Here is a 27,616-nt window from a genome sequence, read left to right as displayed (position 1 = left end):
TTTATATATGCTATCAATATTAAAAACAAAAATTGATACAATGGAAGTCTTGTATTCCTCATTAGGAATTTCAGGCTTAGATTGTAAATTACATAGTGAGAATACAGTGTTTGGGCCTGCAGCTATTACAAAAGATTTGTCCATTTTCTTTGCATTTTAAAATGTATATTTCTCATGACTATCTGGTAAGCCCTCACCCGCAATAAGTTAATTTACAAAGAAGGAATTGAGAAATTCAGTTGTTAATACATATGTCATTAAAACAGATATAAAAATATTTGCAAAAATGTTGGCCAATTGCATGAAAAAGTTAATAGGTGAATTGCTGGGTACCAATGAATCTTTAGGAAAGATTTTAACACAAGTTTTAATGCTAGAGCTTTTATAAATATTACAGATTTTTTTGAAAAAAAAATAGAATCTTCTGCTTTATCTTATGGGACATAGGGCTTGATTCAGTAAACGGTGCTAACCCAGTTAGCACGCCTAAAGGCTTTGGGCGTGCTAACTAGGGTGCTAAGTAGTTAGCACATGCAAACTACTTAGCACCGTAGTTAGCACATGCAAACTTAGCACCGTAGTTAGCACATGCAAACTACTTAGCACCGTAGTTAGCACATGCAAACTACTACTTAGCACCGTGCTAACTAGGGTGCTAAGCTCCATGGTTAGATACCCCTGGTCTTGCTAATTATGATCTTGTAAAAGATAGAATATTTGGAAATTTAAATTCAATCTGAGCTCTATACAGTATATTATGTGATGATCATTATATTATTGTTAACAATACCTCTCATCTTCCACAGTGATAATTGATGCTGAAGCTACTGTTGGAAAAGTTAGGAAGCGCACTGCTACACTGCATATTCTGTCATATGTTCCTTTTCTTTGTTGAATAAACACTGATTTTTTCTTAAAAAAAACTAGGGTGCTAAGTAGTTTACATGTGCTAACTACGGTGCTAAGTAGTTTACATGTGCTATCTACTTAGCACGTGCAAAGCATGTTAGCACATGCAAAGTGGCTTTTCACTGGTGTGCTAACACTTAGCACCCTTTTCTGAATCAAGCCCATAATCCCAAAAGGACATTTGATGGGGTTACATGTTCCTTTCTCAGAGTATGATTAATGGCTAAAAGGGGACCAGGAATGGATTTTATCAAAAGGAATATGACGCTCTATGTAAAACACGCTGCTGTTGTACTAAGGGGAATAATCTGAAGACTAATGTAATATGAATAGGTGAAAGTGCACAACAGGAATGTCTGCCTTCACCACCTTCACCATTATTGTTTAGCCTATATTTACAGGCATCAATAATTTCAAATAACTCTGCTGATTATGCCGGGGGACAAATATGACAAAATCAGTGTATTGAGTCATATGTGGATGACCTGCTGTTACCCTGTCCCTCACTGATGTAGCAATAAAAATGGATTTTAAAAATTGTTGCCAACAGAATACCCAAGCAGCTCAGAGTGAGCGCCTTTTTTTAGCCGCTCCAAACTTACTGTCTACAGTATAAAGACACTGCTTTGTATTTTTTCTGAGGAAGCGGACTGTGTTCCGCGAAATGTGTTATCATACATAGGGCCTGATTCACAAAGCGGTGCTAACAGTTAGCACCCTGGTGAAAAGCCCTTTATCACGCCTAAACTCTGTTTAGGCATGATAAGTTTAGGTGTGATAAGTTTAGGTGTGATAAGTTTAGGCATGATAAGTTTAGGTGTGATAAGTTTTTAGGCGTGATAAGTTTAAGCACCAACTGGGTTAGCACTGCGGTGCACAGCTGATCAAAAGTTTTGCGCTAGCAAAGTCTGGTGCACTTTGCATAGAGTTTAATGTCGCTGCTTTGCGTGCGGGACTTTGCATGCGATCTAAATTTATCTAAACTTATCATGCCTAAACTTATCATGCCTAAACTTATCATGCCTAAACTTATCATGCCTAAACTGAGTTTAGGCATGATAAAAATGGTTATCACGCCTAAAGTCTCTAACTGGGTTAGCACCGCTTTGTGAATCGAGCCCATAGTATCTGATGAATTAATAAACCTTTTGTTTGAAATTGGCTTTGCCCCTTCCTTTGAGGAAAGCCATTTTTATTATTTATATTTTTTGTTATTTTTAGTCACATAATATAGATATACCGTTCATCCACCCCCACCTATTTTTTGGGACGCCTTCTCCCTCCCAGTTGTTGTGTCACAGCCCCCTAGCTGCTTTGGGGGGTTAGTCTAATGTTCAATTTCTGAACTATTGCTTTTTTCTGCTGTGCGACCCACATATCTGATGACTAATGAACCCGAGAGAGGACGGGATTTCCTCACCTGCCAGTGCCTTCATACTGTGGTTGCTAGTTGTGCAACCCACACTTGTGAGCATTCTTTTGCTCTTTAAGACTACGTGATCAGCACTTGACATACTACACCATAAGGGGCTCCTGTCTCCCTAGGAAGTCTGTTGAATCCCTTGCAATAACACACACCCTCTTTTTTTGTTTAATATTCATACTTTAAAATGAACTTGATTACATCAGAATTTTTATTAATTAAAAAAGGAAATTTAGCAAAACTAAGAAAGCTGTTCTTGTCCAGATTGTACAATAATTGTGGATAAAGATCCCTGCTGACCTAAGAAGGAATTATGATTCAACTATTGAGTATTCCTTGGTCAAACCAGTAATTACCTTCATAAATGAAGACATTTGCCCATAGTGGCCATAGGCAAAATTTCAGTGCTCAAACTGTACATCTTACCCCAAAACCTTTTCGTAATTGTATCAGTTCCATCTGCCCTACAAATTGGTTTTATATGAGAGTATAGGAAACCATAAAAACTGTGTAAGGATGGATATGCTTGACCTGAATTTAGAAATTATTTATTTCATTGAAGACAAAGTTACAAAAGAAGACAACACAAAACAATAATCTCTAATCTTTGATCCCCCATTATTACAATTTTTTCTAAATTAATAGAGAAATCAGTGATCCTCAACAGAAACGGCCTACTTCTCTCACTGCACTGAAACCAGACATTTCTTCCAGGACTACTCGACCAAAGTTATACCAAGTTTGTCAACTGCAGGTCAATTGTACTTCGGAAATATTATTAACAAAAGCAGGCTCACTGAGCTTTATTTATTTCAGGGGGAATTTGCCATATGTAATAATAATATATTCAAGGTTATGCAAATAAATAGCTTCATTATATCTGCAAGAACTAAGCGCAATGGTTTTCTTTTGAAGAGCTTTTTGTTAAAACGAAACCATTAAATGCAATCTCGTTACATTATAACATGGCTGATGCTACATTCTGTGCTGACAAACTTTTTTTTTAAACTTCAGAAATTGAACTACAGAAAAAAATTATTTGATGAAGAAGTCTGGTATAATATTTTCTCTAGCTGCAAGTATTTATCAAAATCAAATTCAAAGTTGCTTTAAAATATGTATAAGCTGGCACAATGAATATTTATTGGAATTGACCTCCTACTTTTTAGTAATGCAGATAAACTGTAGGGAGATCACAATTACATATATTGGGTGGACTTGCATAAGGTCAAAAACTTTTCTGAGACAGATATTTGCATAACAACACACACTAACTGCCCTTTAGAGCCATTATCTAACATTTTGTGGAGACGGCAATCTTAGTATTAACATTAAAATCATGAGGCTAAAATTATTGGACTAAAGGCCATATCATTGTTAGACACTTATGGTTAAGGCTGGAGATGAATCAGTACAAATTAAGGAGCAGTTGCAGAATATTTATTAGATATAATTAAAAAGTATTTTAATTATCTTTAGCTCCTAAGAGTCGGATATATAGGAGAGAGTGAATCAGAATGTGGGTGATTTGGTTGTTGATGATGAATAGAGACCTGGTTCGTGGGAAATACGAAGTCAAGTTGCAATTTCTTGTAGCTTTTCTCTTTCTTTGGTTTTGGTATGCTTTTTCTCCTCTTTTCTTCTGTTTTGTCTCTTTGTTTTTGGTAAGGATTCTCAGCCTTCTCTTTGATTAGGATAAGAAGCGTTAGGCCCCATTCACACTGGGACACGTTTTAGGGCTTTTTCCAATGCTTTGCTAATCACTGGTAATCCGAAAAGCGCTGTGACAATTAAACCATTTGAGAGCATTTATGCTGCAGTGTTGTAATTTGTATAAAATCACAAACACACTGCATTTAACATTTTTGGAGCAACCCTGATGTAATTCTAATTCCCCCAATGAGAATCGCATAGTGCAATCACAGAAAAATCACCCAAAAATTGCACTGCAAAACTGCAATCACTATTGCTAAGCAATTGCAATTGCCGTTTGTGATTGCAAGTGTGAACTAGCCCTTAGAGTCTTTCAGAGTTGGAGTGGTTATTTTGATCTATTCTACACAGGTGGACAACTGTGGACAATGTAGCTGGGCTAAGTCTTTTTTATTTCTTCTCAGTCTCTCTCTTAGCTTCTATTTTTAATCTGCAGCTTCTTCACTGAACTCAACCAAAGATGAGACTCAGGAAAATAGAAAAGGGCAAGAAGAAGGTCAGCTAAAAATATATGAAAGCAGGTGAGTGCAAAATAGGAATTGCTTGTTTACATGTTAACTGTTTCTATATAACAGTTTTTGCAAATTCTTCATCATTTTCATGAGGAAAAATTTCAAATTTTTGTATTGCAGGTGGTGCACTTAGTATTTCAACACTTTGAGAAGTTCTCATGTTATCCATCTTGGCTTCTTAATAACAATGCTAAAAAATGAATTAAAAAAAAGGCACAGTTAAAGTGCTTTATACAACTCTACCAGCAGAGGTGCTACATATCTTCCAGCTGAGATGCTACATATACTCCTCTTAACTTCAAAATTTTTAATAAAGTTTACCCAGAACTGTGTACAGTAAATGCTTGCCTTTTGAAGATCAGGTTGGGGCCTTTTTTCTCCAAAAATATTTTGTTCAACTTTTTTTTTAACAGAAAAGAAAGCATCGTTGGTTGTATGAACTTGTATGAACTATGAAGTATTACAAAAGGGATCCATGAATTCTGTAAGTTCTGCAGTTGACAGAGTATTAGTAATAAAAGGTTTCCTCTTTTTGAAAACTTTTTAGTACAATTTTCCTTGTGCATAGTAGCATCTGGCTTTTCCATGTTAACCAAATGAAGAAGTTCTTCCAGCATGTGGAGGGTTGGAGTAATTCCACATATTGTAGATTGCTTTCTTAGCAGCTATAAGGCATAAATTTGTATGTAGAACAGAGGCGCCAGCAGGATAAAAGTCAATAACATTTTTAAAAATTGCTTGGAAGAAGTGGTGGGCTTGCCTCCCAAAAGCAGACACGAGATCCTGTCTTCATATAAATCTATACATTTATTAAAAAACAGTGCAACGTGTTTTGCAGGCCCGGCCCGCTTCATCAGGCAATAAACGTGGGGACAAAACAGAATTTCGACAATAGCAGGTGAAGCGCCTCAGTCACTGCCACAGTATTTTATAAGTAAAGAGGAATGAGGCCCCAGGAAGAGCACATGGCTCTGCAATAGATTTTTTAAGAGAGCAGTTGGAGACACTCGTCCCATAAATCCAATCCCTACAATGTTTTAATACACAAGCAAGGTTATACCTGCTTGGACACGGCAAAAGACTCTGGGGATCTTCTTCTTCTTTCTTTTTTTATATCCAGAGAGACCTGTGTAATTGTAGTGGGGTAATTATGGTATCAGACTTGAACTTTCCTTTAAAAAACTCTCTTAGATAATTCCCAAGTCCTTCTTGTGCGCCCTATAAAGCTTCAAAATTGTATAGAAAAAGTTGGCAGAATTGAAAATATTTGGCACTTGGGGCATTTTGAAGCCTTAAGTAAGGACCCACAGCTTTTACTTACATCTCCTCACAATATATAAAGCCCAGTACACATGCTAGATGGTTTCTGGCTGAGACAGCAGGTCGGGTGCTATGTTTGGCGAGAATATAGCATGTGTTTAGCCTCCCCGACATGTTGGCGAGAGATCTGGAGTGCTGTGTTGTCTCAACCAAGCGCATTGTTCTCTTATCTCTTAGTCCCTCCCGTTGTGAAGGCCATCATCCATCCTGCCCCCTCCATAGCAAATTAACATGTCACTAGCCTGCAGGCTATTGACACATCTGTACAGCACTCAGCACTAAACTGTCACCCGAGATATCGCGTTCCAATCCCTGTGGGTGACAGTAACTGTGCATGACTGCACACTTTAAAACATTACTGATCTTTTTCTGAAATTTTGTACCATAGTATCATGGTGCCCCACAGCCTAGATAGAAATCATAGTCTGGTCTGATCCCCCAGTGCTTTGAGAAGTGGCAGGAAAAAAAAAGTATTGGGAATCTCTATATGTTATTATAACAGGACTACAAATGTGATACGAAGTACAGGTAGTCCCTGACTTACGAACGCCCGACTTACGAACGACCCGCTGATACGAACGGCATGGATTCTGTGTTTACATGCAGGGTCGGACTGGGACACTAAGGGCCCACCAAGGAAGTTTCAGCCTGGGGCCTGCCCCCTCTCCTCCTCCTCCCCTCGCCCCCAATCCCCTGTCCTTCTCCACCCCCCCCCCCCCATTTTGGGCTCACATATACATGTACTCTACAAATTTTGCATGATTTTATGGTAGGGAATAGATTGTGAGCACTTCTGAGGACAGTCTCCAATAGGGATATGTCCACATGCGGCTCGCGCAGTGCGCCGCAGCAAAAATAAATGGGTGTCACCACGCACTGGAACATGGGCGTGGTCATGATAAGTCATGGGCACACTTAAAAAAAAAACACACAAAATAAGTAGCGGTGTTATTCACAGAGATTAGGTCTGACCGGATACATTTTCCATAATTCATCAAGTAGTCAAATGGCAGCAGATGTTCCGCCAAAATGCAATCAGATTGGCAGCAGATACCCCCACAAAATGCAATCAGATTGGCGACAGATATCCCCACTAAATGCAATCAGATTGGCAGCAGATATCCCCACTAAATGCAATCAGATTGGCAGCAGATACCCCCACAAAATGCAATCAGATTGGTGGCAGATTTCCCCACAAAATACAATCTGATTGGCGGCAGATATCCCCACCAGGGATGCTCAGCAGAGCTCGAATATTCGAGTAGCTCGAATATTCGAGCTCTTTTTCAGCTATTCTAGCTCGAATACCGAGCTCGAATAGCTGCAGCTATTCGAATGGGCTATTCGAGTGAACTCGAATAGCCCACTCACTATTCGCGCTATTCGAGCTCGAATACCGAGCTCGAATAGCGTCATAGCCCAGATTGATGTCCTTAGAGCCAATCAGAGGGCTCCCAGGCCCTCTGACGGCAGCCAATCACAGAGGGGGACCCTGGCCAGCCCCTACCCTATAAATAGCGGCCGCCATGTTCGGTTTTTCCGTCCTTGTTTGAGACTTGTACAGAGAGAGATCTGCTCCTTTGTGCTTTGGCTTAGCAAGTGCTCTATTGTGGTCAATCACCTAGCGTTTTTGCTCACATACACCTGCTATATACACCTATATTGTTGTTAGCTAGATAGAGATTGTATTTTAGTTAGTAGCTTGTGTGTTACATAGAGACAGCTGCTGCTGCAGGCAAGATTACACAGCTTTAGGCCTCAGGGCCTTGCCTGTGTGGGCAGCTGTCCTCCTGTCCTCTGTTAGTTTATTTCTCATCTATACCAGTGTTTCTGCTGTGTATTCTACCCTGTCTTGTCCTTTACTTACTGATTGATTATTGTATTTTGTAGTTATACTACTGTACTAGGGACACTCACTGTTACTGTGTTCATAGCTCCTGCGTGTGTGTGTGCGTGCACTGTCTGTAGCAGTACACAGTATTCCCTTCTACTGAATCATCTGATTACTACTGAATCTGATTATTGTATTTACTTGTACTTACTGTACTAGGGACACTCAGTCACTGTTCATAGGCTAGCTCCTGCGTGTGTGTGTGTGCGTGCACTGTCTGTAGTGTACACACACTCTATTTCCTTCTACTAAATCTGATCACTACTGATTATTGTATTTTGTAGTTAGTGTACTAGGGGACACACTCACTGTTCTCTGTTCACACTTACTGATTACTGATTATTGTATTTTGTATTTGTACTGTACTAGTAATCACTTAGCGATCTAATCACTTAGTGATTAGTGTCACCTCACCCACCAACCCACTCCATTAAAGTACCCCACTTTTTCACCCGCCCTTTTAAAAAACTTTTTTTGTTTACGCCCAAAACATCTAAGATGTCTGGAAGTGGCAGCCAGCGTGGTTTGGGCAAGGGGAAGGGCAGCAAGGGAATCAGGAGGAGAGAGAGCCGCATTGTGGCAAGCCGCGCCACCATGCACAGTTCCGTAGCAGCTGCGTCAGTGGCTAACATTCCGCCTATAGCCACTGGCCGTGGATGCCTTGGGCGCCCAGCAGGAGCATCTGCAACTCACGCTGCAGAGACACAGCAGCAGCAGCGTGTAGTACCTGCTCCTATTTTCCTCCAGCCGGGTCGGAAACGTCCCATTGAGGAAAAGGATGGAGCCACTGTGGTGCAACTGATGACGGAGGATGAGCAGCCCGCCATCAGCTCTGCATCTGAGGCCTCCACCCTCACCACCAACACCACCCCTGTTCGCAGCAGCCGCCAGCATTGCTCAAATACCCCTTTTTAAAATTCGAGTTTGGTCGAATTCGAATAGTAAATTATTCGAGGTCAGTCGAATATTCGAGTCGAATAATTTTTACTATTCGATTCGACCTCGGACTTCGAGCTCACTATTTGAGTCGGTATTCGAGCTAACTATTCGAGCTGACTATTCGAATTGGCCTTAAATAGCTTCCCAACACTTGTTTTGAGGGTTAATGATGCAAGAAACATATTTTTTTCCAAGTGACAACAGCAAGTGATTATGTGGGGATGTTCCTTTAAAAAAAAAAAAAAGGTGAAAAGAGAAGTTGTGTCCAGAATTTTGTTCAGTACTGTATATACTTCTTCTTCTTCTTCTTCTTTATCTTCTATATCTTCTTCTTCTTCTTCTATATCTTCTTCTTCTTCTTCATCTTCTTCTTCTTCTTCTTCATCTTCTTCATCTTCATCTTCTTCATCTTCATCTTCTTCATCTTCTTCATCTTCATCTTCTTCATCTTCTTCTTCATCTTCTTCATCTTCTTCATCTTCATCTTCTTCATCTTCTTCTTCATCTTCTTCATCTTCATCTTCTTCATCTTCTTCTTCTTCTTCTTCTTCATCTTCTTCTTCATCTTCTTCATCTTCTTCTTCATCTTCTTCATCTTCATCTTCTTCATCTTCTTCTTCATCTTCTTCATCTTCTTCATCTTCATCTTCATCTTCTTCATCTTCATCTTCTTCATCTTCTTCTTCTTCTTCTTCTTCTTCTTCTTCTTCATCTTCTTCTTCATCTTCTTCATCTTCTTCTTCATCTTCTTCATCTTCATCTTCTTCATCTTCTTCATCTTCATCTTCTTCATCTTCTTCTTCATCTTCTTCATCTTCTTCATATTCATCTTCTTCATCTTCTTCTTCATCTTCTTCATCTTCATCTTCTTCATCTTCTTCTTCTTCTTCTTCTTCTTCTTCTTCTTCATCTTCTTCTTCTTCTTCTTCTTCTTCTTCATCTTCTTCTTCATCTTCTTCATCTTCTTCTTCATCTTCTTCATCTTCATCTTCTTCATCTTCATCTTCATCTTCATCTTCTTCATCTTCTTCTTCTTCTTCTTCTTCTTCTTCTTCTTCTTCTTCATCTTCTTCTTCATCTTCTTCATCTTCTTCTTCATCTTCTTCATCTTCATCTTCATCTTCATCTTCTTCATCTTCTTCTTCATCTTCATCTTCTTCATCTTCTTCTTCATCTTCTTCATCTTCATCTTCTTCATCTTCTTCTTCTTCTTCTTCTTCTTCTTCTTCATCTTCTTCTTCTTCATCTTCTTCTTCATCTTCTTCATCTTCTTCTTCATCTTCTTCTTCATCTTCTTCATCTTCTTCTTCATCTTCTTCATCTTCTTCTTCATCTTCTTCATCTTCTTCTTCTTCTTCATCTTCTTCTATATCGTCTTCTTCGTCACTTATTTCTCTTTTCATTTTTTTTTTTTTAAAGAAATGCAGCTATTTTTGAGCGTAACAACAAATAGCTGGTGGCGCACGCATGTTGGAAGCGCCATTGTATGTGCTCCCTGGCAGTGGAAACACACAGACAGCAGGAGGTAAATTTAGCAGCAGGAGGAGGAGGATGAGTGTGTGGCAGCATGCAGTCAATGAGGCAGGCAGCGTGACATAATAGCCCTGGTACCTAGCGGTGATACCATGGCTGTAAATAAACACAACAGGAGGTCCCAGACAGCGGTCGTGCAGCCCACATTGTGTCCAATACACAACTGGGACAACACAGTTTTCAACCCGGGCACCTCAGAAAAATTAAACCTTTTTTTGTAATGGTTTTGTAGTTTTGGTTTTACAACCAATTACACAGATATATAGCTATTTTTTGACGTAATAGCTGGTGGCAGAGTGGCAGCAGAAGGTAAATCTGTGTACCCTGGCGGTGGGAAACACAGACAGACAGCAGCAGCAGCAGGAGGAGGAATGGAGGAGAGTAATTATGTGAGCAGCTATTGTTTGACGTAATAGCTGGTGGCAGTGTGGCAGCAGAAGGTAATTCTGTGTACCCTGGCAGTGGGAAACACAGACAGACAGCAGCAGCAGGAGGAATGGAGGAGTAGTGTGAGTGTGGCAGCAGGTAGGCAGCGTGACATAATAGCCCTGGTACCTAGCGGTGATACCAGGGCCGTAAATAAACACAACAGGAGGTCCCAGACAGCGGTCGTGCAGCCCACATTGTGTCCAATACACAACTGGGACAACACAGTTTTCAACCCGGGCACCTCAGAAAAATTAAACCTTTTTTTTTTTTTAATGGTTTTTTGGTTTTTGGTTTTACAACCAATTTAGCTATTTTTGGACGTAATAGCTGGTGGCAGAGTGGCAGCAGAAGAAGGTAATTCTGTGTACCCTGGCAGTGGGAAACACAGACAGACAGCAGCAGCAGGAGGAGGAATGGAGGAGTAGGCGAGCAGCTATTGTTTGACGTAATAGCTGGTGGCAGAGTGGCAGCAGAAGGTAAATCATCTGTGTACCCTGGCAGTGGGAAACACAGACAGACAGCAGCAGCAGCAGCAGGAGGAGGTATGGAGGAGCAGTGTGAGTGTGGCAGCAGGTAGGCAGCGTGACATAATAGCCCTGGTACCTAGCGGTGATACCAGGGCCGTAAATAAACACAACAGGAGGTCCCAGACAGCGGTCGTGCAGCCCACATTGTGTCCAATACACAACTGGGACAACACAGTTTTCAACCCGGGCACCTCAGAAAAATTAAACCTTTTTTTGTAATGGTTTTGTAGTTTTGGTTTTACAACCAATTACACAGATATATAGCTATTTTTTGACGTAATAGCTGGTGGCAGAGTGGCAGCAGAAGGTAAATCTGTGTACCCTGGCGGTGGGAAACACAGACAGACAGCAGCAGCAGCAGGAGGAGGAATGGAGGAGAGTAATTATGTGAGCAGCTATTGTTTGACGTAATAGCTGGTGGCAGTGTGGCAGCAGAAGGTAATTCTGTGTACCCTGGCAGTGGGAAACACAGACAGACAGCAGCAGCAGGAGGAATGGAGGAGTAGTGTGAGTGTGGCAGCAGGTAGGCAGCGTGACATAATAGCCCTGGTACCTAGCGGTGATACCAGGGCCGTAAATAAACACAACAGGAGGTCCCAGACAGCGGTCGTGCAGCCCACATTGTGTCCAATACACAACTGGGACAACACAGTTTTCAACCCGGGCACCTCAGAAAAATTAAACCTTTTTTTTTTTTAATGGTTTTTTGGTTTTTGGTTTTACAACCAATTTAGCTATTTTTGGACGTAATAGCTGGTGGCAGAGTGGCAGCAGAAGAAGGTAATTCTGTGTACCCTGGCAGTGGGAAACACAGACAGACAGCAGCAGCAGGAGGAGGAATGGAGGAGTAGGCGAGCAGCTATTGTTTGACGTAATAGCTGGTGGCAGAGTGGCAGCAGAAGGTAAATCATCTGTGTACCCTGGCAGTGGGAAACACAGACAGACAGCAGCAGCAGCAGCAGGAGGAGGTATGGAGGAGCAGTGTGAGTGTGGCAGCAGGTAGGCAGCGTGACATAATAGCCCTGGTACCTAGCGGTGATACCAGGGCCGTAAATAAACACAACAGGAGGTCCCAGACAGCGGTCGTGCAGCCCACATTGTGTCCAATACACAACTGGGACAACACAGTTTTCAACCCGGGCACCTCAGAAAAATTAAACCTTTTTTTTTTTTAATGGTTTGTTTGGTTTCGGTTTTGCAACCAATATAGCTATTGTTTGACGTAATAGCTGGTGGCAGAGTGGCAGCAGAAGAAGGTCATTCTGTGTACCCTGGCAGTGGGAAACACAGACAGACAGCAGAAGGGCAGTACACAGCAGCCCACTGTAGGTGTAAAATGTGTGGCTGCAGGCGACGTAATAGTCAAAGTGAACCAGGCTGGCTTAGTGAGCAGGAGCCAGGAGGTGGTAAAGGGTGGTAAGGCACATTAACGATGGTTCCGGCAGCCAGTTCATGTCCCCCTCTCGCCGACAACAGGGGCCAGGAACTCGCCTTCCACCCACGCCTGGTTCATCTTGAGAAACGTCAGTCTGTCCACAGACTTGTGAGACAGACGTGAGCGTTTCTCGGTGACCACGCCACCAGCTGCACTGAAGCAGCGCTCGGACAGCACGCTGGAAGGGGGGCAGGACAGCACTTCCAGGGCGTACTGCGCTAGCTCGCTCCAGATCTCCATGCGCTTGACCCAATACTCCATGGGATCAACAGGGGCATCGCTGTCAAGCCCGCTGTACGACCCCATGTAGTCAGCCACCATGCGGGTCAGGCGCTGGCTGTGACCGGAGGAGGATGCTGCTGCATGCATCTCCTCTCTAGTCACTGCTGCCGGAGCCTCTACAGTCCTGTAGAGCTCGTGGCTGAGAGACAGCAGGTCTGTGGGGCGCTTGCTGCTGCTGGATGCAGGCACCTGCTGCTGCCTCTGTGCTGGCTGCTGGACAGTGGGGGTGGAAGGCTGGGGGAAGGCTTCCTCCAAGCGCTCAACAAGGGCCTGCTGCAAGCTCCTTATTTGTTGCGCTGGGTCTCCTCCTGCAGGCGGCAGGAACTGGCTCAACTTCCCCTTGAGGCGTGGGTCCAACATCATGCTGATCCAGATGTCCTCCCTCTGCTTCATCTGGATCACCCTGGGGTCCCTGCGCAGGCACGCCAGCATGTGCGCTGCCATTGGGAAGAGGCGGGCCACGTCTGCTGGCACATCGACGTCAGTGCTGTCCTCATCCTCCTCCTCTGCCGCCTCATCCTCTCTCCACCCCCGCACCAACTCAGCTGCGCTGTGCTGATCCCCCTCATCAGCAGCCAGGTCAGGGACCTCCACCAAGTCCTCCTCCTCCTCCCCCTCAGAGGTGGACTGCGCAGCTGGTTGCCGCTCCTGCTGGTCCAAGGCTGCCGCTCCCTGTTCCAGCAAACCATCGAGGGCCCTGTTCAGCAGAGAAACCAGGGGCACCCACTCGCAGACCATAGCATGGTCCCTGCTCACCATGTTTGTGGCCTGCAGGAAGGGAGCCAGCACAAAGCACACCTGCTGCATGTGCCTCCAGTCATCATCGGGGACGATGGACGGGATGTTGCTGGTCTTGTCCCTTCTCCGAGCTGCGGAAACAGTGGCCAGGGCAAGGTACTGGTTGACAGCGTGCCTCTGTTCAACCATACGCTCCAACATCGCCAGGGTGGAGTTCCAGCGAGTCGGAACGTCAATGATCAGCCGATGGCGTGGCAGATCCAGCTCCTTTTGCACGTCTTCCAGGCTCGCACAGGCTGCAGCCGAGCGCCGGAAGTGACGCACAACATTCCTTGCCGTTTCCAGCAGTTCGCCCATCCCCTGGTAGGTGCGCAGGAACTTCTGCACCACCAGGTTCAGCACGTGGGCAAGACAGGGGATGTGGGTCAGGTTTCCCCTGTCTATGGCAGCAACCAGATTGGCCCCATTGTCGGACACCACCTCTCCGACTCTGAGGCCTCTGGGGGTCAGCCAAATCCTCTCCTGCTCCTGGAGTTTGGCCAACACGTGGGCTGCCGTCAGCTTGGTCTTGCCAAGGCTGACCAAGTGCAGCAGCGCTTGGCAGTGGCGGGCCTTCACGCTGCTGCTGAGGCGGGGGGTTTGGCCAGGTGTGGCGGAGGATGGCAGAGGATCGGAGGAACCCGCTGCAGTTCCCCTGACCCTGCGGGGTGGCACCACCCACTGTGTTGCTGCTGCTGCTGCTGCTGTGCCCGCTGCTGCTCTCCCATCCTCACCCCCTTCCACCAAGCTGACCCAGTGGACAGTGAAGGACAGGTAGCGGCCTGTCCCGAAGCGGCTGCTCCAGGAGTCCATGGTGACGTGGACCCTTTCACCAACCGCGTGCTCCAGCCCTCGCTCCACATTGGCCATCACAAAGCGGTGCAGTGCTGGAATGGCCTTGCGGGAGAAAAAGTGTCTGCTGGGGAGCTGCCAGTCTGGGGCTGCACAAGCAAGCAGCGCCCGCATGTCGCTCCCCTCCTGCACGAGCGTGTACGGCAGGAGTTGGGAGCACATGGCCCGTGCCAGCAAGCCGTTCAGCTGCCGCACGCGACGGCTGCTGGGAGGCAGAGCCCTAACCACCCCCTGGAAGGACTCGCTCAAAAGGCTCTGGCGTGGCCTTTTGCTGACACGGGAATCACCAGACACAGCGGAGGAGGCCACTGAGGACTGGCTGCCAGAACAGGCCTCAGTGTCGGCGGCAGGAGTTGCAGAGGGGGGAGGAGCAGTGCGTTTCCGCACTCCTGCTGGTGCTGCTGGAGGAGCAGGAGGGCGGGTGGCTGCTGTTGCTGCTGCTGAAGGCTGTGCAGTGATGGGTGTGGTGCCACTGCCAGCACCAGATGCCTTCAGCCTCTGGAACTCCTCATGCTGGTGGAAATGTTTAGCCGCAAGGTGGTTGATCAGCGAGCTGGTGCTGAACTTTAAGGGGTCTGCACCTCTGCTCAACTTCCGCTGACAGTGGTTGCAAGTGGCGTACTTGCTGTACACAGTGGGCATGGTGAAAAAGCGCCAGATTGGTGACAGAAACATCCCCCTACGGCATGGAAGCGCTGCTGCCTGTCTCCCTGTGGTGGTTGGGGGGGGGGCTTGGGTGCGGCTGGTGGTGGTACTGGCTGATGCTGCTGCTGCTGCTGCTGAGCCTGAGACACCAGCAGGCTGTGGGTCGCTGCCAATGCTTGCAATGATGCGCCTCCTTGCAAGGCCCACAAGCGCATCCTCCTCCTCCTCCGAGCTGCTGAGGACGACATCCCCTGGAGGTGGTGGCACCCAGTCTCTGTCTGTCACCGGGTCATCAACATCATCCTCCCCCTCCTCAAACATGTCCTGCTGGGATGATGACCCCCCAAACTCCTCTCCTGATGCATGGATGGGCTGCTTGACTGTCGCCACAGTCTTGCTGTCCAATCCCTCATCCCCCAAAGTGCCCATCAGCATCTCCTCCTCAAAATCGCCAACAACAGCAGACAATTGACTCATCATGCCTGGGGTCAAAAGAGTGCTGAATGAGAGGTCGGCGACTGACGGTGAACTGGCCTCCTCCCCAGACCCTGCTGGGCGGCTGCTGCGAACAGGGGTGGTGGTGGTGGTGGTGGTGAGGGTGGAGGCCTCGGATGCAGAGCTGATGGCGGGCTGCTCATCCTCCGTCATGAGTTGCACCACAGTGTCTGCATCCTTTTCCTCAATGGGACGTTTCCGACCCGGCTGGAGGAAAATCGGAGCAGGTGCTACACGCTGCTGCTGCTGTGTCTCTGCAGCGTGAGTTGCAGATGCTCCTGCTGGGCGGCGCCCAAGGCGTCCACGGCCAGTGGCTATGGGAGGAATGTTAGCCACTGACGCTGCTGCTGCTGCTGCGGAACTGTGCATGGTGGCGCGCCCGCGGCCGCGGCTTGCCACAATGCTGCTCCCTCTCCTCCTGATTCCCTTGCTGCCCTTCCCCTTGCCCAAACCGCGCTGGCTGCCACTTCCAGACATCTTAAATGTTTTGGGCGTATAGACAAAAGTTTTGTAAAAGGGCGGGTGAAAAGTGGGGTACTTTAATGGAGTGGGTTGGTTGGTGAGGTGACTGAGTGAGTGTCCCCTAGTACAGTAAGTAAGTAGTAACAGTCAGGAAGTACAACTAGCAGTTACAATAATCAGTAGTAATCACAAGTAAATTTAGTGTGTGTACACTCAGACAGTGAGTGCACGCACGCAGGAGCTAGTAGCCTATGAACACAGTGACTGAGTGTCCTAGACTCCTAGTACAGTAAGAGTAAGTAGTAACAGTAAGTAGAACTAACTAATTACAATAATCAATCAGCGATCAGAAGGAAATGGAGTGTGGGTGGTGTGTGTACACTCAGACAGTGAGTGACCGCACGCAGGAGCTAGTAGCCTATGAACACAGTGACTGAGTGTCCTAGACTCCTAGTACAGTAAGAGTAAGTAGTAACAGTAAGTAGAACTAACTAATTACAATAATCAATCAGCGATCAGAAGGAAATGGAGTGTGGGTGGTGTGTGTACACTCAGACAGTGAGTGACCGCACGCAGGAGCTAGTAGCCTATGAACACAGTGACTGAGTGTCCTAGACTCCTAGTACAGTAAGAGTAAGTAGTAACAGTAAGTAGAACTAACTAATTACAATAATCAATCAGCGATCAGAAGGAAATGGAGTGTGGGTGGTGTGTGTACACTCAGACAGTGAGTGACCGCACGCAGGAGCTAGTAGCCTATGAACACAGTGACTGAGTGTCCTAGACTCCTAGTACAGTAAGAGTAAGTAGTAACAGTAAGTAGAACTAACTAATTACAATAATCAATCAGCGATCAGAAGGAAATGGAGTGTGGGTGGTGTGTGTACACTCAGACAGTGAGTGACCGCACGCAGGAGCTAGTAGCCTATGAACACAGTGACTGAGTGTCCTAGACTCCTAGTACAGTAAGAGTAAGTAGTAACAGTAAGTAGAACTAACTAATTACAATAATCAATCAGCGATCAGAAGGAAATGGAGTGTGGGTGGTGTGTGTACACTCAGACATTGAGTGACCGCACGCAGGAGCTAGTAGCCTATGAACACAGTGACTGTCTGACTGAGTGTCCTAGACTCCTAGTACAGTAAGAGTAAGTAGTAACAGTAAGTACAACTAACTAACAATAATCTATCAGTAATCAGAAGGAAATAGAGTGTGTGTACACACAGACAGTGAGTGAGTGCACACACGCAGGAGCTAGCTAGTAGCCTATAAACAGTGACAGTCAGTGAGTGTCCTACTCCTAGTACAGTATAACTACAATACTATTAGTAAAGGACAGCAGAAATACTGGTATAGATGAGAGAAATAAACAGAGGACAGCTGCCCACAGAGGCAAGGCCCCCCTGAGGCCTAAACCTGTAAGCTTGCAGCAGCTGCCTGTCTCTAATGTAACACACAAGCTACTAACTAAAATACAATGTCTATCTAACTAACAACAATATAGGTGTATATGGCAGGTGTAGGTGAGCAAAAACGCTAGGTAAATGATCACAATAGAGCACTTGCTAAGCCAAAGCACAAAGGAGCAACTCTCTCTCTGTACAAGTCTCAGGCAAGCATGGAGAAACGTAACATGGCGGCCGCTATTTATAGGGTAGGGGCTGGCCAGGGTCCCCCTCTGTGATTGGCTGCCGTCAGAGGGCCTGGGAGCCCTCTGATTGGCTCTAAGGACATCAATCTGGGCTATGACGCTATTCGAGCTCGGTACCGAGCTCGAATAGCGCCGAGTTGCTCGAATAGCTCGAATAGTGAATGGGCTATTCGAGTGTACTCGGATAGCCCATTCGAATAGCTCCAGCTATTCGGAGCTCGAATACCGAGCTCGAATAGCTGAAAAAGAGCTCGAATATTCGAGCTACTCGAATATTCGAGCTCTGCTGAGCACAGCAGGGCCTGGGGAGGAGGCCAGTTCACCGTCAGTTGGCGATCTGTCATTCAGCAGTCTTTTGACCCCAGGCATCATGAGTCAATTGTCTGCTGTTGTTGGCGATTTTGAGGAGGAGATGCTGATGGGCACTTTGGGGGAGGAGGGATTGGAGAGCAAGACTGTGGCGACAGTCAAGCAGCCCATCCATGCATCAGGAGAGGAGTTTGTGGGGTCATCATCCCAGCAGGACATGTTTCAGGAGGGGGAGGATGATGATGATGATGACAGGGTGACAGACAAAGACTGGGTGCCACCACCAGCACCTGGGGATGTCATCATCAGCAGCTCTGAGGAGGAGGAGGAGGATGCGCTTGTGGGCCTTGCAAGGAGGCGCATCATTGCAAGCATTGGCAGCAGCAGTAGGCAGGTCCCACAGCCTGCTGGTGTCTCAGGCTCAGCAGCAGTAGCAGCAGCATCTGCCAGTACCACCACCAGCCGCACCCAAGCCCCCCCCCCCCCAACCACCACAGGGAGACAGGCAGCAGCGGCTCCAGGCCGTAGGGGTTTTTTTTGTCACCAATCTGGCAATTTTTCACCATGCCCACAGTTGACAGCAAGTACGCCACTTGCAACCACTGTCAGCGGAAGTTGAGCAGAGGTGCAGACCCCTTAAAGTTCAGCACCAGCTCTCTCATCAACCATCTTGCTGCTAAACATTACCACCAGCATGAAGAGTTCCAGAGGCTGAAGGCATCTGGTGCTGGCAGTGGCACCACACCCATCACTGCACAGCCTTCAGCAGCAGCAGCAACAGCAGCCACCCGCCCTCCTGCTCCTCCAGCACCACCAGCAGGAGTGCGGAAACGCACTGCTCCTCCCCCCTCTGCAACTCCTGCCGCCGACACTGAGGCCTGTTCTGGCAGCCAGTCCTCAGTGGCCTCCTCTGCTGTCTCCGCTGATTCCCGTGCTAGCAAAAGGCGACGCCAGAGCCTTTTGAGCGAGTCCTTCCAGGGGGTGGTTAGGGCTCTGCCTCCCAGCAGCCGTCGCGTGCGGCAGCTGAACGGCTTGCTGGCACGGGCCATGTGCTCCCAACTCCTGCCGTACACGCTCGTGCAGGAGGGGAGCGACATGCGTGCGCTGCTTGCTTGTGCAGCCCCAGACTGGCAGCTCCCCAGCAGACACTTCTTCGCCCGCCAGGTCATGCCTGCACTGCACCGCTTTGTCATGGCCAATGTGGAGCGAGGGCTGGAGCACGCGGTTGGTGAAAGGGTCCACGTCACCATGGACTCCTGGAGCAGCCGCTTCGGGACAGGCCACTACCTGTCCTTCACTGTCCACTGGGTCAGCTTGGTGGAAGGGGGTGAGGATGGGAGAGCAGCAGCGGGCACAGCAGCAGCAGCAACACAGTGGGTGGTGCCACCCCACAGGGTCAGGGGAACTGCAGCAGGTTCCTCTGATCCTCTGCCATCCTCCGGCACACTTGGCCAAACCCCCCGCCTCAGCAGCAGCGTGAAGCCACGCCACTACCAAGCGCTGCTGCAGTTGGTCAGCCTTGGGAAGACCAAACTGACGGCAACCCATGTGTTGGCCAAACTCCAGGAGCAGGAGAGGATTTGGCTGACCCCCAGAGGCCTCAGAGTCGGAGAGGTGGTGGCCGACAATGGGGCCAATCTAGTTGCCGCAATTGACAGGGGAAACCTGACCCACATCCCCTGTCTTGCCCACGTGCTAAACCTGGTGGTGCAGAAGTTCTTGCGCACCTACCAGGGGATAGTGTTGGGCGAACAGTGTTCGCCACTGTTCGGGTTCTGCAGAACATCACCCTGTTCGGGTGATGTTCGAGTTCGGCCGAACACCTGACGGTGCTCGGCCAAACCGTTCGGCCATATGGCCGAACTAAGAGCGCATGGCCGAACGTTCCCCGAACGTTCGGCTAGCGCTGTGATTGGCCGAACGGGTCACGTGGTTCGGACCCGAACGCGCTCTGATTGGCCGAACTGTCACGTGGTTCGGGTAAATAAATACCCGAACCACGTCATATCTCCGCCATTTGTCTGTGGGTTTAGCTTTGGGTAGGCAGGCAGGGTAGTTCGCGCTCCAGCCACGCTAGCCAGGGTCCCCCCCAGTCATTGTGTGTCGCTGCTGGGAATAGTAGTACACCGCTCGCTCAGCATTCTGTTTACTGCCACTCTGTGTACCTCGCTCAGCCACACTATATAGCATTCTGTTTACTGCCACTCTGTGTCTGCTGGGAATAGTAGTACACCGCTTGCACAGCCACACTATATAGCATTCTGTTTACTGCCACTCTGTGTACCTCGCTCAGCCACACTATATAGCATTCTGTTTACTGCCACTCTGTGTCTGCTGGGAATAGTGGTACACCGCTCGCTCAGCCACACTATATAGCATTCTGTTCACTGTTCTGTGTCTGCTTGGAATAGTGGTACACCGCTCGTTCAGCCACACTATATAGCATTCTGTGTACTGTTCTGTGTCTGCTGGGAACAGTAGTACACCGCTCGTTCAGCCACACTATATAGCATTCTGTGTACTGTTCTGTGTCTGCTGGGAACAGTAGTACACCGCTCGCTCAGCCACACTATATAGCATTCTGTTCACTGTTCTGTGTCTGCTGGGAATAGTGGTACACCGCTCGCTCAGCCACACTATATAGCATTCTGTTCACTGTTCTGTGTCTGCTGGGAATAGTGGTACACCGCTCGCTCAGCCACACTATATAGCATTCTGTTTACTGTTCTGTGTCTGCTGGGAATAGTGGTACACCGCTCGCTCATCCACACTATATAGCATTCTGTTCACTGTTCTGTGTCTGCTGGGAATAGTGGTACACCGCTCGCTCAGCCACACTATATAGCATTCTGTTCACTGTTCTGTGTCTGCTGGGAATAGTGGTACACCGCTCGCTCAGCCACACTATATAGCATTCTGTTTACTGCCACTCTGTGTACCTCGCTCAGCCACACTATATAGCATTCTGTTTACTGCCACTCTGTGTCTGCTGGGAATAGTGGTACACCGCTCGCTCAGCCACACTATATAGCATTCTGTTCACTGTTCTGTGTCTGCTTGGAATAGTGGTACACCGCTCGCTCAGCCACACTATATAGCATTCTGTTTACTGTTCTGTGTCTGCTGGGAATAGTGGTACACCGCTCGCTCAGCCACACTATATAGCATTCTGTTCACTGTTCTGTGTCTGCTGGGAATAGTGGTACACCGCTCGCTCAGCCACACTATATAGCATTCTGTTTACTGTTCTGTGTCTGCTGGGAACAGTAGTACACCGCTCGCTCAGCCAGAGTATATAGCATTGTGTTTACTGCCACTCTGTGTACACCGCTCAGCCAGACTATATACCATTGTTTACTGACACTCTGTGTACACCACTCAGCCACACTATATACCATTGTTTACTGACACTCTGTGTACACCGCTCAGCCAGACTATATACCATTGTTTACTGCCACTCTGATTCTGCTGGGAACAGTAGTACACCGCTCGCTCAGCCAGACTATATACCATTGTTTACTGACACTCTGTGTACACCGCTCAGCCAGACTATATACCATTGTTTACTGACACTATATAGCAGACTATATAGCATTGTGTGTACACCGCTCAGCCAGACTATATACCATTGTTTACTGACACTCTGTGTACACCGCTCAGCCAGACTATATACCATTGTTTACTGCCACTCTGATTCTGCTGGGAACAGTAGTACACCGCTCGCTCAGCCAGACTATATACCATTGTTTACTGACACTCTATGTACACCGCTCAGCCAGACTATATACCATTGTTTACTGCCACTCTGATTCTGCTGGGAACAGTAGTACACCGCTCGCTCAGCCAGACTATATACCATTGTTTACTGACACTCTATGTACACCGCTCAGCCAGACTATATACCATTGTTTACTGCCACTCTGATTCTGCTGGGAACAGTAGTACACCGCTCGCTCAGCCAGACTATATAGCATTGTGTTTACTGCCACTCTGTGTACACCGCTCAGCCACACTATATAGCATTGCGTACTCTGCCAGTCAGTGTGTATATTGCTGGGATCAGTAATACTCCACTCACCGTCAACCACTATATGAGCTCAACATGAGTTCCCCAGAGACCTCCGCTGTGAGCAGCACTCCCAACAACAGCAACAGCCAACGCCCCACGCAAGCTATAACATCCACCCCAGCAGCCAGTGGTCAGCAGCAGCCCTCCCCGGAGGAGAACGTTGTGTCCATCAGTCCGTCGCCAGAGCGATTAATGAGGGCTGCCATTGAGGAGATGATGGGGCCTGATGTGGAGGAGGAGGTCTGGCTCAGGCCAGCATCCCAAGTTAATGTTGAGGACGATGAGGGGTCTGTGTCTGGGGATGTTGGGGTGGCAGAGGTGGTGGGTGGGTCAGACTCAGGAGAAGAGTTGTATGATGAGGATGATGATCGGGACCATCTGTATGTGCCTCAGAGTCCGACCCCGGAAAACATGTTGTATCGTGTGTTTAGGTACTAAAATCTGCGTTCCCTCCCAGTAGTGTTGGGCGAACAGTGTTTGCCACTGTTCGGGTTCTGCAGAACATCACCCTGTTCGGGGTGACTATATAGCAGACTATATAGCATTGTGTTTAATGCCACTCTGTGTACACGGCTCAGCCACACTATATAGCATTGTGTTTACTTCCACTCTGTGTCTGCTGGGAACAGTAGTACACCGCTCACCCGCCACTGTATAGCATTGTGCTCTGTGTCACTGCTGACAATAGTGGTACACCGCTCACCCACCACTGTATAGCATTTCTGTACTGCCACTGTACTGCTGCCAGTCAGCGTGTACTTTAAGGATAAGTGAAATGAGGAAGAAATCCGGTGAAAGAGGGAGGGGCAAGGGAAGAGGTGTTTCCCCTGACGGTTCACGTACAGGCCACAGGGGAGCACCCAAGAAAACCCACTCAATACTGCCCATGTTGTCCAGGACAACAACCCTCACAGATCCAAAAGAACAGGACCAGATAATTACTTGGATGACCTCTCAAGCGTCCAGCAGTGGGTTAAGCAGCACCAGCACATCACGCACGAGGTCCGAGTCCTCAGCCAGTTAAAGTCTGGGCTTTCTTTGAAGACTGCACTGAGGATGTTACCATGGCGATTTGCAAGGTGTGCAAGACCCGCCTGAGCAGGGGGAAAAGTATTAACAACCTCTCCACCACCAGCATGAGCCGCCACATTCTATCCAAACATCCCACTCTGTGGGCAAACGCGGCAGGACAGGGTACCACCAGCAACACTGCCTCCCTTGGGTTCACCAGACTCACCACCAGACCCGCCTCAGCAGCAGCAGTAGCCCAGCCATTGCGTGGTTCACAACATTCACAAACATCAGACGATGCTGACACTGTCACTTTCCGGACTAGTGCTCTTGAGGTCTCCCAGTGTTCATCAAACACAACAACCAACAGCCCTTCGGTGTGCAGCGCTACGGTTGAGTTGTCTGTTTCTGAGATGTTTGAGCACAAGAGGAAATTGCCAGCAAATGACCCCCGGGCCGTGGCAGTAACAGCCAGCCAGCATAGCCAAGCTTCTGGCCTGCGAAATGCTGCCATATCGAGTGGTGGAGACAAACAGCTTCAAGGGCATGATGTCAGTGGCCATCCCACGTTACGTGGTTCCCAGCCGCTACCACTTTGCGCGCTCTGCAGTGCCTGAGTTGCATGAGCACGTGGTCAGCTAAATAACCCGAAGCTTGAAGAATGCCGTTGCCTGCAAGGTTCACCTCACCACTGACACCTGGACGAGTGCGTTCGGCCAGGGTCGATACATCTCCCTTACCGCGCACTGGGTGAACCTTGTGGAGCCTGGCAGCGATTCCTCACCTGCTACGGCGCGGGTGTTGCCCACGCCGCAAACAGCTGGATAACAACAGCAGCACCTACCTCTCTGACTCCTTCTCCTCCAACGCATCTCAAAGCTGTACCTCATCCGGAAATGCTAACCCAGCACCAGCAGCAGTAGGATCGTGGAAGCAGTGCAGCACAGCTGTTGGCATGCGTCAGCAAGCGTTGCTGAAGCTGATCTGCCTTGGGGATAAGCAGCACACAGGGGAGGAAATTTGGAGGGGAATAAAGGAACAGACGGATTTGTGGCTGGCACCGCTGGACCTGAAACCGGGCATGAAGCTAGACACCTGGCACGAACTGGCAATGTACGCAATAGAGGTGCTGGCTTGCCCGGCAGCCAGCGTTATGTCGGAACGCTGTTTCAGTGCTGCCGGAGGCATCATCACAGATCGGCGTATCCGCCTCTCCACAGAAAATGCAGACCGTCTGACTCAAATTAAAATGAATCAATCCTGGATTGGAAACGACTACGCAACACTCCTGGACCCCAACCAAGTAACATGACCGATGAACATCTGGGATGGTTTAGCGTTTCCGGTCCCTGTTTATTGAACCTCTCATCTGTATTACATTTATGACTGCATGGCGGCAAAAAGCATTGCTGCTATATCCGCACGCTTTTTGTCCTCATGCAAGGCCTGGGTTGTTGTGTCTCACAAAGCGTGGCCTTCTCCTCCTGCGCCTCCTCCTGTTCCATCACGTGTGCTGCTGCTGCTGCTGGGTTACCGTTGCCGCGTGGTCCCTGTTTATTGAACCTCTTATCTTTATTACATTTATGACTACATGGCGGTACAAAGCATGCTATCCGCACGCTTTTTGTCCTCATGCAAGGCCTGGGTTGTTGTGTCTCACAAAGCGTGGCCTTCTCCTCCTGCGCCTCCTCCTGTTCCATCACGTGTGCTGCTGCTGCTGCTGCTGGGTTACCGTTGCCGCGTGGTCCCTGTTTATTGAACCTCTTATCTTTATTACATTTATGACTACATGGCGGTACAAAGCATGCTATCCGCACGCTTTTTGTCCTCATGCAAGGCCTGGGTTGTTGTGTCTCACAAAGCGTGGCCTTCTCCTCCTGCGCCTCCTCCTGTTCCATCACGTGTGCTGCTGCTGCTGCTGCTGCTGCTGGGTTACCGTTGCCGCGTGGTCCCTGTTTATTGAACCTCTTATCTTTATTACATTTATGACTACATGGCGGTACAAAGCATGCTATCCGCACGCTTTTTGTCCTCATGCAAGGCCTGGGTTGTTGTGTCTCACAAAGCGTGGCCTTCTCCTCCTGCGCCTCCTCCTGTTCCATCACGTGTGCTGCTGCTGCTGCTGCTGCTGCTGGGTTACCGTTGCCGCGTGGTCCCTGTTTATTGAACCTCTTATCTTTATTACATTTATGACTACATGGCGGTACAAAGCATGCTATCCGCACGCTTTTTGTCCTCATGCAAGGCCTGGGTTGTTGTGTCTCACAAAGCGTGGCCTTCTCCTCCTGCGCCTCCTCCTGTTCCATCACGTGTGCTGCTGCTGCTGCTGGGTTACCGTTGCCGCGTGGTCACTGTTTATTGAACCTCTTATCTTTATTACATTTATGACTACATGGCGGTACAAAGCATGCTATCCGCACGCTTTTTGTCCTCATGCAAGGCCTGGGTTGTTGTGTCTCACAAAGCGTGGCCTTCTCCTCCTGCGCCTCCTCCTGTTCCATCACGTGTGCTGCTGCTGCTGCTGCTGCTGGGTTAGCGTTGCCGCGTGGTCCCTGTTTATTGAACCTCTTATCTTTATTACATTTATGACTACATGGCGGTACAAAGCATGCTATCCGCACGCTTTTTGTCCTCATGCAAGGCCTGGGTTGTTGTGTCTCACAAAGCGTGGCCTTCTCCTCCTGCGCCTCCTCCTGTTCCATCACGTGTGCTGCTGCTGGGTTAGCGTTGCCGCGTGGTCCCTGTTTATTGAACCACTTATCTTTATTACATTTATGACTGCATGGTGGTACAAAGCATGCTATCCGCACGCTTCTTGTCCTCATGCAAGGCCTGGGTTGTTGTGTCTCAAAGCGTGGCCTTCTCCTCCTGCGCCACCCTCCTCCTGTTCCATCACGTGTGCTGCTGCTGGGTTAGCATTACCGGTCCCTTTTCCTGGAACCTCTTATATGTATTACATTTATGACTGCATGCCGACAAAAAGCATGTTACCTGTGCAAAGAAAACAGACATTTCCCGCATTTAAAAGACAGTTTTCCCTTTGAAACTTTAAAATCGATTTTCTCAAAAACTATAAGCTCTTTTTGCTAAATTTTTTTTTCCTCTTGTACCCACTCCCAAGGTGCACATACCCTGTAAATTTGGGGTATGTAGCATATAAGGAGGCTTTACAAAGCACAAAAGTTCGGGTCCCCATTGACTTCCATTATGTTCGGAGTTCGGGTCGAACACCCGAACATCGCGGCCATGTTCGGCCTGTTCGGCCCGAACCCGAACATCTAGATGTTCGCCCAACACTACCAGGGGATGTGCGAACTGCTGGAAACGGCAAGGAATGTTGTGCGTCACTTCCGGCGCTCGCCTGCAGCCTCTGCGAGCCTGGAAGACGTGCAAAAGGAGCTGGAGCTGCCACGCCATCGGCTGATCCTTGACGTTCCAACTCGCTGGAACTCCACCCTGGCGATGTTGGAGCGTCTGGTTGAACAGAAGCATGCTGTCAACCAGTACCTTGCCCTGGCCACTGTGTCCGCCGCTCAGAAAAGGGACAAGACCAGCAACATCCCGTCCATCGTCCCCGATGACGACTGGGGGCACATGCAGCAGGTGTGCTTAGTGCTGGCTCCCTTTCTGCAGGCCACCAACATGGTGAGCAGGGACCATGCTATGGTGTGCGAGTGGGCGCCCCTGGTTTGTCTGCTGAACAGGGCCCTCGATGCTTTGCTGGAACAGGGAGCGGCAGCCTTGGCCCAGCAGGAGCGGCATGCAGCTGCACAGTCCACCTCTGAGGGGGAGGAGGAGGACTTGGTGGTGGAGGTCCCTGACCTTGCTGCTGATGAGGGGGATCAGCACAGTGCAGCTGAGTTGGTGCAGGGGTGGAAAGAGGATGAGGCGGCAGAGGAGGAGGATGAGGACAGCACTGCCGTCGATGTGCCAGCACACGTGGCCCGCCTCTTCCCAATGGCAGCGCACATGCTGACATGCCTGCGCAGGGACCCCAGGGTGATCCAGATGAAGCAGAGGGAGGACATCTGGATCAGCATGATGTTGGACCCGCGCCTCAAGGGGAAGTTGAGCCCGTTCCTGCCTCCTACAGGAGGAGACCCAGCGCAACAAATAAGGAGCTTGCAGCAGGCCCTTGTTGAGCGCTTGGAGGAAGCCTTCCCCCAGCCTTCCTCCCCCACTGTCCAGCCAGCACAGAGGCAGCAGCAGGTGCCTGCATCCAGCAGCAAGCGCCCCACAGACCTGCTGTCTCTCAGCAACAAGCTCTACAGGACTGTAGAGGCTCCAGCAGTGACTAGAGAGGAGGTTTATGCAGCAGCATCCTCCTCCGGTCACAGCCAGTGCCTGATCCGCATGGTGGCTGACTACATGGGGTCCTACAGCAGGCTTGACAGCGATGCCCCTGTTGATCCCATGGAGTATTGTGTCAAG

Source organism: Hyperolius riggenbachi, chromosome 2 (genome assembly GCF_040937935.1).
Source record: "Hyperolius riggenbachi isolate aHypRig1 chromosome 2, aHypRig1.pri, whole genome shotgun sequence".
Classification (NCBI taxonomy): Eukaryota; Metazoa; Chordata; class Amphibia; order Anura; family Hyperoliidae; genus Hyperolius; species Hyperolius riggenbachi.
This window is presented reverse-complemented; position numbering follows the sequence as displayed.